The following is a 9,663-nucleotide window of genomic DNA, read 5'->3' as shown; positions in this document are numbered from 1 at the left end:
CTAGGTTCTAGACTGGATAGTTAACTTCAAAACATAGTTGCATGATAACAGTTTCTAAGTGTGACAATGCATACTAGAAGTGTGAAGCGAAACGTTTTATGGCAAAGACAAAGTTAAAAAGCAGATTATTTTTCAATTAACGGTTTTACATGTGAAATGTGGTGTAAACCTTTACTCTTCCTAGTACGCAGAGTTTCAACTTCAACGCAATTATCATGTGGTATACGTCGGATTCTGTAAGGTCCATTGTAAACTAGAAAGAATTTGTGACTCAAGTGTTTCTTCTTATGTGACAATGAATGAGCTTTAATGAGAACTTTCTGACCAATATATAATTTCTTTGCATTTGCTTTACCGTGTAGTTTTCTCCTTTTGTCTGCTGCAGATTTTATATTTTTAAGAGCCAAATCAATTACGTCTTTATGTCGAAGTTTACGTGTATTCGGGAAAGGTACAAGCTCTCTGATTCTGTTCGGTGGTTCTTCATTCTTTAGTACAAGAGTAGGTGGTAAAGCAGTGGAATCATGAGGCATTTTATTCAGCATATTTTGAAATAAGTGTAAATATCTGTCCCAATGTTGATGATTTCTGTGACAATAAAGTCTGCAAAGCTTATTGATTTCTTTCATAATCCATTCAGATGGGTTACAATGTGGTGAGTACAATGAAATAAAAACAGGTTTGATTTTATGATTCCGAAGCATGCGTGACCAAACAGCAGATCTGAATTGCGGTCCGTTATCTGAAATGACTTCACGTAAGAAATTTTTAACAAAGGCGTTGGATACAGACCGTCCAGTGGCTTTACGTAATGGAGTGAAAGAAACAAATTTTGAAGTAAGTTCAACAGCGACTAGAACGTACGCAAATCCATTAGATGTTCTGACAAGCGGTCCCAAGAGATCAACAGCAGCAAATTCTTTTAATTTAGAAGGAATGATAGGAAACAGCGGAGCACGATGGGAGATAGTAGATGGTTTCGCCTTTTGACAAAGTTTACAAATAGACAAGACTCTTCGAATTCTCTTTTCCATATTGTTAAAATAACAAGTCGTTCGAAGAATATGATAACACTTTCGTGGGCCAAAATGTGCGTAGCTGAAATGAATGTACCAAATGAGCTTATTAACAAAATCGTCAGGAATACAAAGTACCCATAGCTTGTCATCAACAGTGCAGCGTTTGAACAGTATGTTGTTTCTAACCAGGTAATAATGCCGAATCTGAGTGTGTGTCTTTTCATGCCATTTACTTTTGATGTCTTTCCAAATCGGATCTTTATCTTGTTCATGAGCAATGTCCTTTAAAGATGTGGTGATGAAGTTTTCAAAGGCGACTTTCTGAATGTAAAGAATACTGAAATTTTTCTCGAGGTTGCCTACTGTGTTACTTTTCTCAAGCCCAGCCGGTGCGCGTGACAGCGCGTCCGCAACAATGTTTTCCTTGCCGAGAATGTAGACTATTGTGAAGCGGAATTCTTGCAGAAACAATGCCCAACGTTTTAACCTATCATGATTTAATTTTGAAGACATAAGAAATTGTAATGCACGATGATCACAGTATACTTTTACATGCTTACCAGAAAGAAAGAAACGGAATTCATTAAATGCCCAAACGATAGCTAAAGCTTCTAATTCAGTAATGGAATAATTTTTTTCAGATTTTGTTAGCACTCGGCTAGCAAAAGCAATGGTTTTCTGAACAGTAGTGTCATTTTCTGTGGATTCTTGAAATAAAGAATCTGTGCTAAGGCAGAAATCTTGTGACAGATCTGGATGAGCTAGTATTGGCGCGTGAAGTAACGCTTCTTTCAAAGAATTGAATTCCAACTGTGCTTGTTCGTCCCAGTTCCAAATAGTATTTTTTCCAGTGAGAGAAAAAAGTTTTGGTGTAACTAGAATTTGCATATTCAGAAAACGACGGTAAAAATTTACGAGACCTAGAAAACTGCGGACTTGTTTTTTTGTGGATGGAACTGGAATGGCTCTAATTGCTTCTAACTTTTCAGGATCCGGCTGAATGCCTTCAGAAGAAATAATATGTCCCAAAAACTTCACCTTTGACCTACCGAAATCAGACTTTTCCAAGTTAACTGTAATTCCAGATTCTGCAAAAATACGTAACACGCTGTTGAGGATGCGATTGTGTTGTTCCCATGAGGCTTCTGCTATCATAATATCGTCCACATATAAGGTGATGTGACGTTTTATGAACTCAGGTAATATGGAATTTAGCCCGCGAATGAATGCTGCTGAAGAAATGTTCAAACCAAAAGGAAGTTTCCGAAACTGATAACAAACGCCGAAACAAAGGAAAGCTGTGTATTTTCTACATTCTGGATGAAGTTCGATCTGATAAAAGCTGGATCTGAGATCAATGGAAGACAACACTTTTACACCATTAAAATTTTGAAGAAGTTCTTCCATCGTCTGCGGCCTGTCTGTTTCAGGAATAATGATAGTATTGATTTGTCTCGAATCTAAGACAAGCCTGATCGATCCATTTTTCTTCTCAACAACATGTAACGGATTGTTGTATGAGCTTACTGCAGGCTCAATAATGCCCTCGTCAAGCATAGATTGTATTTCTGTTCTAACACGGTCCCTATAGTGTGCTGGAATTACGTATGGTCTAACACAAAATTTAGTATGCTCACGAACACGAAATTGGTATTGAAATCCCTTGATTGTTCCTGTTTTGTGAGTAAAAACTGTGGAATGTGCTTGTAAAATCTCAAAAAGGTCCTGCCTATCAGTGTCATTACAATTCTCAATTGTTTGAATTTTATTCTGAATTAACTCATTGGTTTCAAATATGCCGTCGGTATCATCCCTGTCAGCACTTGCAGAGTGATTGTTAGTGTCTAGTTCCATAGAAAATTTCGAACTGTTGTCTAACAGAACGTAAAGCCGATTAATTTCCTCATCATGGTTTGAGAGCCAGTCTTCAAATTTCAAAGCTATTGACTTACCTTCTTTCTCTAAACTTATTTCAGCATCGTGAAAGCTTAAGATTGCTTTGTATTCATTCAAAAAGTCTACTCCCAGTATAATTTCCGTCGACAATAATGGAACAATAAGAAAGTTCATAGAGAAGCTGTGGCTTTGACAAAAGAATTCTAAGTTGGTTTGTTGGCGTACATCTACACTTTTTCCAAAGATTGCACCTTGTAATTTAATCTTACGTAACAGAAGTGTGGGGCAATCGTTCGATTTGTTGCACTTGCTAAAAGCTGTTTCACTAATTACTGAAATGGGACTGCCAGAGTCAAGTACTGCCATAAATTTTACGTCATTTACAGTAATGTGAATCACAGGATATGCAATGTTGTTATGTTTTACGTCGTGTTCCTGGAGTAAGATGTCCCTAATGTCTTCCATTTTTACGTAATTACTAGCTACGGCAACTGCGTTGTCAGTTTCATATGTACGTTTCGTGGCTGCCAGCGGTATGAGTCATTGCCTATTGTCTCTCTGTTGGCGCGCGTCGTTATTGGGATTTGGAGACCTAACTTCTACAAATTCACTGTGACGAGAGGGCCCTGCTCTGTTTAAACCCTGCCAGTTCTGATGCAGTTCAGGTCTGTCGTTACGATCATATCGTCTGTCGTCATGTCGGTAGATTCCATAGTTTCTTTCTTGTCGGTCACGTAGTGGAGAATTTCTCCCTGAGTCGTAACTGTGCGCTGGACCGTTGCGTCTAAAGTTATTCTGTCTCCCTTGATAATAATTATTTTGGTTCCCATATTGTCTGTTTCTCTGATTGTCTCTGTGATAGTCATTACTGCAGAGAGGTGATCTTTCCCTGTAATTATTACTACTCTGCCAACGGTTGTTATACGGGTGGTGTCTGTTTTGGTCACGATTTACGTTATAAGAATAGTCTTGTCGTAGCCATTTATTGTTTCTGTCGTCATGGAATTGTGACGGATGTGACCTGTAGTGATTGTATTCCTGTTTTTGCATCGCGCGACTGTCTGTGTCAATTTCTAATTCTTGTAAGAGTCCCTGAAAAGCTTCAATGTCGTCTTTGCAACGTCCTGCCAAAATAATATGCCGTAAATGTTCAGGTAATTTGATTAAGCAAATGCGGATGAGTTCTGAGGGGCTGTATGGGTTTGACAGGTACTGATTTTTGTGCAACATGTCTTCAAAATATTTGACAAGACTGGAAAATTCAGATTGTTCAAAGTGTTTCATCATCATGATGCTATGTTTTACTCGGTCTTGTGTAGCTTGTGACCAGTATGCTGAGAGGAACGCATGGTAAAATTCTCCTTCACTGTGACAATCGTGAATGACCGATCGCATTCTTACAGCTGGTTCATTCTCCAAGTAGCCACACATAAATTCTAACCTGTGCTCCAATGACCAGTTGGGAGGAAAACAATGAGAGAATTGATGGAGCCACGCTTGTGGATGAATGTCGTTGGCAGAATTCTTAAACGTTTTGAATTTACGTGTAGTAATGAACAGCTTAGTCAAAATCATCGTGTCGGCGAGTAGCATGTCGGTCATTGTTATGTCGTATCAGCGGTTCCATCTCAAAATTCGGTGCACATTGCCAATTTCTTTCATAACTTCCGAACTGCCCTCTGTTATTATTTTGTGGCTGTTCCGTATTTCTATGTCCCTCTTCCCGTATTGGGGCGCGAGTGTCCTCTGAAATACGTAATTCTTGTATTACCTGTGTCAGCTGATCTTGTACTTCCCGGATTTCTCTTTTGTACTGTGTATTGATTTGATTCAGATTTTGTTTCAGTTTCCTAATTTGTTCGCACTCTTCTGTGTCATTAAAGACTACCGGTTTTGTGTCATTCAGATTATCATCTACCTTCGTAGATAAGTTACTGACCTGATCCGAAAGTTCGGCTACTTTCTCCGATAGTGAACACATTTCCTCAGTGTGTCTTTCTAAACCAATTTTCAGAGTATCTACTGTATCCTTTAAGTTTTCTTGAGTTTTTGCAAGTTGCGTAACCGAATCGGTAGATGCAACTGGGTCAATTTTAGCTTGCAGGGTCTCATGATTTTCATGAACAATGGTTTGCAGTTCTTTTATGGCTGCTTCGTGATTCTGTAATGCATTTTCATGCCGCGAAAAAATAGGTTGAAAATGCTCACAAATTTGTGTTTTTACGTCATTACAGACCTTTTGACATTTCGATTCGATTTTATGTAACTCAGTAGTTAAATCTTCACGTGTTTGTTCAAGTGTATGTTCCACTGAGTCTAACTTTTGAAGCTTTTGTTCCATTGTGTCTAACTTTTGAAGCTTTTGCTGTGTTTGTCTCTGATTTTGTTCCATTGTGTCTAACTGTTGCTGTGTTTGTCTCTGATTTTGTTCCATTGTGTCTAACTTTTGAAGCTTTTGTCCCATTTGTTGCATTAACTGTAATAACAATGCACTGGTGTCTGAAACATGTTCCTCAGTGCTTTTCGGCAGTGAATTTGCACCGGCAACATTCACATTTTGACAAGCAGAAAATGTGTCTTGACTTATTTGAGAAAAGGGTGAGGACGCAAAACCTGAATCTACAGTATTTGCAAGATTGTGTCCTGTCATTTCGGATTCCTGAGGCAAGCTGTTACCGACCGATCGATCGATAATGCTTCCCTGTCCACTAATTGTTTCACTGTCTACACCATTGTTTGCAGCCCGCTCCATTTCCCTATGTACAATTACCAAATTACTACTTTGAACATAAGTTAATTCATAACTCGGTGGCGTTAACACACTGCTTTCGTCTTCACTGTCATTTCTCAGTCTACTTTGGAGCCTAGTGTTACGTTTTTCACACGCCATTATTGTCACAATATTTCACACGATAACACAAAAAGACACAATTTGAATAGCAAAAATAAGAGAACACATTAACATAGCACTGAAAATAATATGTAGTTAATTGCAAGCGTAGCTGTGCGAAATACTTGGTGCAAATCTACATGCATGCCACAACTGTTTTACTGTGCAACAATGAAAAACCACAACTACGAAGGAAATTCTCTCTATAATTACGCGCTAGCAATAAACAAAAGCTACACTAAATACACAAACTACAAGAAAAAATCAGAAGATTCCAGTGAGGTATCCTAGGCTAAGGGTCGACATATGAAACGTCCCCTTAGAAAAATTGTTACACGACTGTGCTTAACCTGACACACAATATTATTTAGCGCAACGCAATCTGACTATCAAAGATCCCTGCAAAAGAATGGCCCTGAGTAACATTAAACTATACCTTTCAGAAATCACTTACCTCACAAAAATCTTCATTACTCGAACTACTGCAATACAGCGAGCGCCACTACTGCCAGCTAAATAAAAGATTCAAACTACTGAAGACACTAACTACTGATAGGGATAGTTAGCAAATGAAAGATTTTAATAGAGAACAAACACTGTATTTACCTTAATATCATCATATATATAGCAGTTCATGACAAATTACAAAACTCCGCCATCTCTCTCCCCACATCCACCACTGCTGGCGGCTCACCTCCAACTGTGCAACGCTACGCGCTGTTCACATCCAGCTGCCGCTGCCTAACACTACAATGGCAGACAACAATGCAAACTAGCCACAGGCTGCACACAGCATAGCCAGTGATTTTCATATAGAGCGCTACGTAACTTTGCCAATAAGAAAACATAAACAGCCTACTTACATGTGCATGACGTGTAATATCTAAACCGATGTTGAAAACAGAAAAAAATGGAAGCATTACCTTTCAGCACTCCTTCCTAGATATACAGTCTCATATTCGACAGGTATTACAGATCTGCCGTGGGGTAACATTACAATACAATGCAGAAAGAATTTAAAGATTTAGTTGACGATGAAAGCGCAAAAAATTACAACGATCGACAGACGAGATTCATTGTCGTGTACATCAAGAAGCACATTGCTCAAAATTTTCATGCATGTAATACACAACGAAACTGATGGTACGAAAAGTAAATTTTGTGAAGCGCATGCATTATTCACTGTCAGTTGCAACAGTTTACCCGCAGTAAGACATTGCATGGAGAGAAACAACTTATTTATGATCTTATGGGAAAAAAGACAGTCAAGTTCCCTAAGCTCACTGGTGTTAAACAAACTGAAAGGTTTGAAGAAGTCATTGTGGTCTAAACAATAACAAGGGTAGTTTTCTAAACGTTTTAAGTACGGCGCCAATTCTGCATCGGTGTTCGAGACCATTGCTGTTTCAGTTGAAAGCGCTGCTGTGGATGTGCAGATGCAACTGACTGGTTCAAAAATGGTTCAAATGGCTCTGAGCACTATGGGACTCAACATCTTAGGTCATAAGTCCCCTAGAACTTAGAACTACTTAGACCTAACTAACCTAAGGACATCACACACACCCATGCCCGAGGCAGGATTCGAACCTGCGATCGTAGCAGTCCCGCGGTTCCGGACTGCAGCGCCAGAACCGCTAGACCACCGCGGCCGGCAACTGACTGGTATGCAGTGTAATTCCTGTCTAAAAGAAAAATTCTTTTGTGTTTAAATTGTCCATGAGGTCTATGTTGTTTCCATTTGGGAGAGTTTCCACGTATTCATAATTAGTTTGCAATCACGTAAAGTATTTCCATCAACTTGTGCGTGTGACTAAGTAAGTCATAATTACATGACAATCTTGAGTGCGAAAATCTGTGAAACTGTCTGTGTCTGTACGTATGCTGACAGTTAGTGCCAGATAAAATTATGTCGTCCGCGCTCGAAAAGTATTTAGTAGTGAACGTTTGTTTCGTTTACAAACTATGTTGCTGAGAAATATGAAATACGAAACCAAATCGTATGCAATGCGACTGCATTGCCAGTTGAATGCGGCGCGTTTGCAGTTTGCCCGTCTTCCCCTCCTCATACGCAGCACAGCATGGCAGTGGGGGAAGTGCGCAGCCAGGCGAGAGAGAGAGAGCTACAGCATGCGAGCTAGAGAGCCCTTTTCGTGTGCCGAATTCTTTGGCTGTCTGTGGTATAGATTAATGACTAAACATTACGTAACAAATGATACATTTGTGCAGTTGCTGAAAATGACTGTGAACCACAAAAAAAGCATTTTGCGTACTAGAATTTGTGCAAAGAGTTTTCTGTTTTCAACACACTCTATGCTTACTACTTCTGTCAATGGCATCATCAATCTCCATATGCTGCAGCTGTAATTTTGACTCATGCTCCAACTTGAAACTGACGGCAGGTATTTCATTTTTCAACGAGATGGCGCCCCTCTACATTTCCACAGTTGTGTACGAGATTATCTGAATGCGACGTTGCCACGTTGCTGGATAGGCACCACTCGAGTGGCAACCTCGGTCGCTGGTCTTCACGCTTTGGAATTTTTTCTTGTGGGGTTACATCAAAGACTAAGACTCCTCTGCCACAGAACCCTGAAGATTTACGACACCACATAGCAGCTACTGTTCTTAATGTCACTCTTGATGTGATGGGTCGGCAGAATTGCAAAATCCATTAGATGTTTGTTGTGTGATGAAGGATGGACATATAGAGCAATTATATTAAAAAAAAATCGAGAGTTGGTCTTTCACGAACTTTGTAATTTATTACATTGTTCTCGGCCATTTATCTGCATTGTTTGTTTGAAATGCTTCATGGACTTCAAAATTACTCTATACAGGACGTGCTCCATAAGGCTGCCATACGTTCTTACACATTTTTTCAGCCTTCCTTCCCAAAGAGTCACCAACTAGAGTGAGCACACCTGACTGCCCCCAGATTTGCTCACATGTGTGGAACACATGCTTCTGTAACATGTACACACTGTCCATAATGATGAAGGCTGCTAAACGACAGACTATGCATTCTCAAAGCCAAATATCTAGTACAGTTCTGTAATCCTAATCATACATGCTGGGTGTTTTAAAGTCTTTGCTGCAAACGTCTTGGTGTGATAGATCACGTCATTAGGAATAACTTTTTTTATGGACAAACTGTTCACTGACACTTCCTGACTATACCAAGCGTTGTTTAAGATTTATTATGTCCATGAGAGCTGACAAAGCATAGACACTCTGCAGTGTTTGTATGCAGCGTGTTGCCTGTCATCTAGTCATATGCTCCACATGAAGGATGGTAGCCTAGACAAAACTGAAGACCCTGATTCCCCTCTAAAATGATTTTCTCCGGTTGGAGACACCCATTCTTGTGGTTTTATTGCTGAAAATCACTATCAGTTTACTAAGGTAATTAGTGTGCTACGCACCTGATAAGCTGGTTTGGTGAAATCTCGTGGTTCCACAGCTTTCAAGTACTAAGCTGGGAAGCAGCAGTGAACAGTTCGTCTCTAACGAAAGTTATTTATTCCCGTAACATGATCTGTCAACCCTAGACGCTAGTCACAAAGACTCTGAAACACCCCGTATATTGCCATGTACCTAACGTGTGGAATGAAAGCTCGTATAAAGTACCTTGTATCGATTATGGTCTTGCAGTTTTCTTAACATCCAATGGAGTAACACATTTCAACGACAGTTGTCCATATAGGAGCGCCAAAATTTATAATCCCTTCCCGTAGTGAGGTTTCTCACTGTAGATGCCATCCTTCCTACAACTGCTGAGCAACTTCTGACGCTCCTGTCACTTCCACCCATGCGCGCTCAACTATTACAAGTTACTTGTTGAAATTACTTCGGCTCCTA

The sequence above is a fragment of the Schistocerca cancellata genome, chromosome 2 (genome assembly GCF_023864275.1).
Source record: "Schistocerca cancellata isolate TAMUIC-IGC-003103 chromosome 2, iqSchCanc2.1, whole genome shotgun sequence".
Taxonomy (NCBI): Eukaryota; Metazoa; Arthropoda; class Insecta; order Orthoptera; family Acrididae; genus Schistocerca; species Schistocerca cancellata.
Note: the sequence above shows the minus strand (reverse complement) of the source record.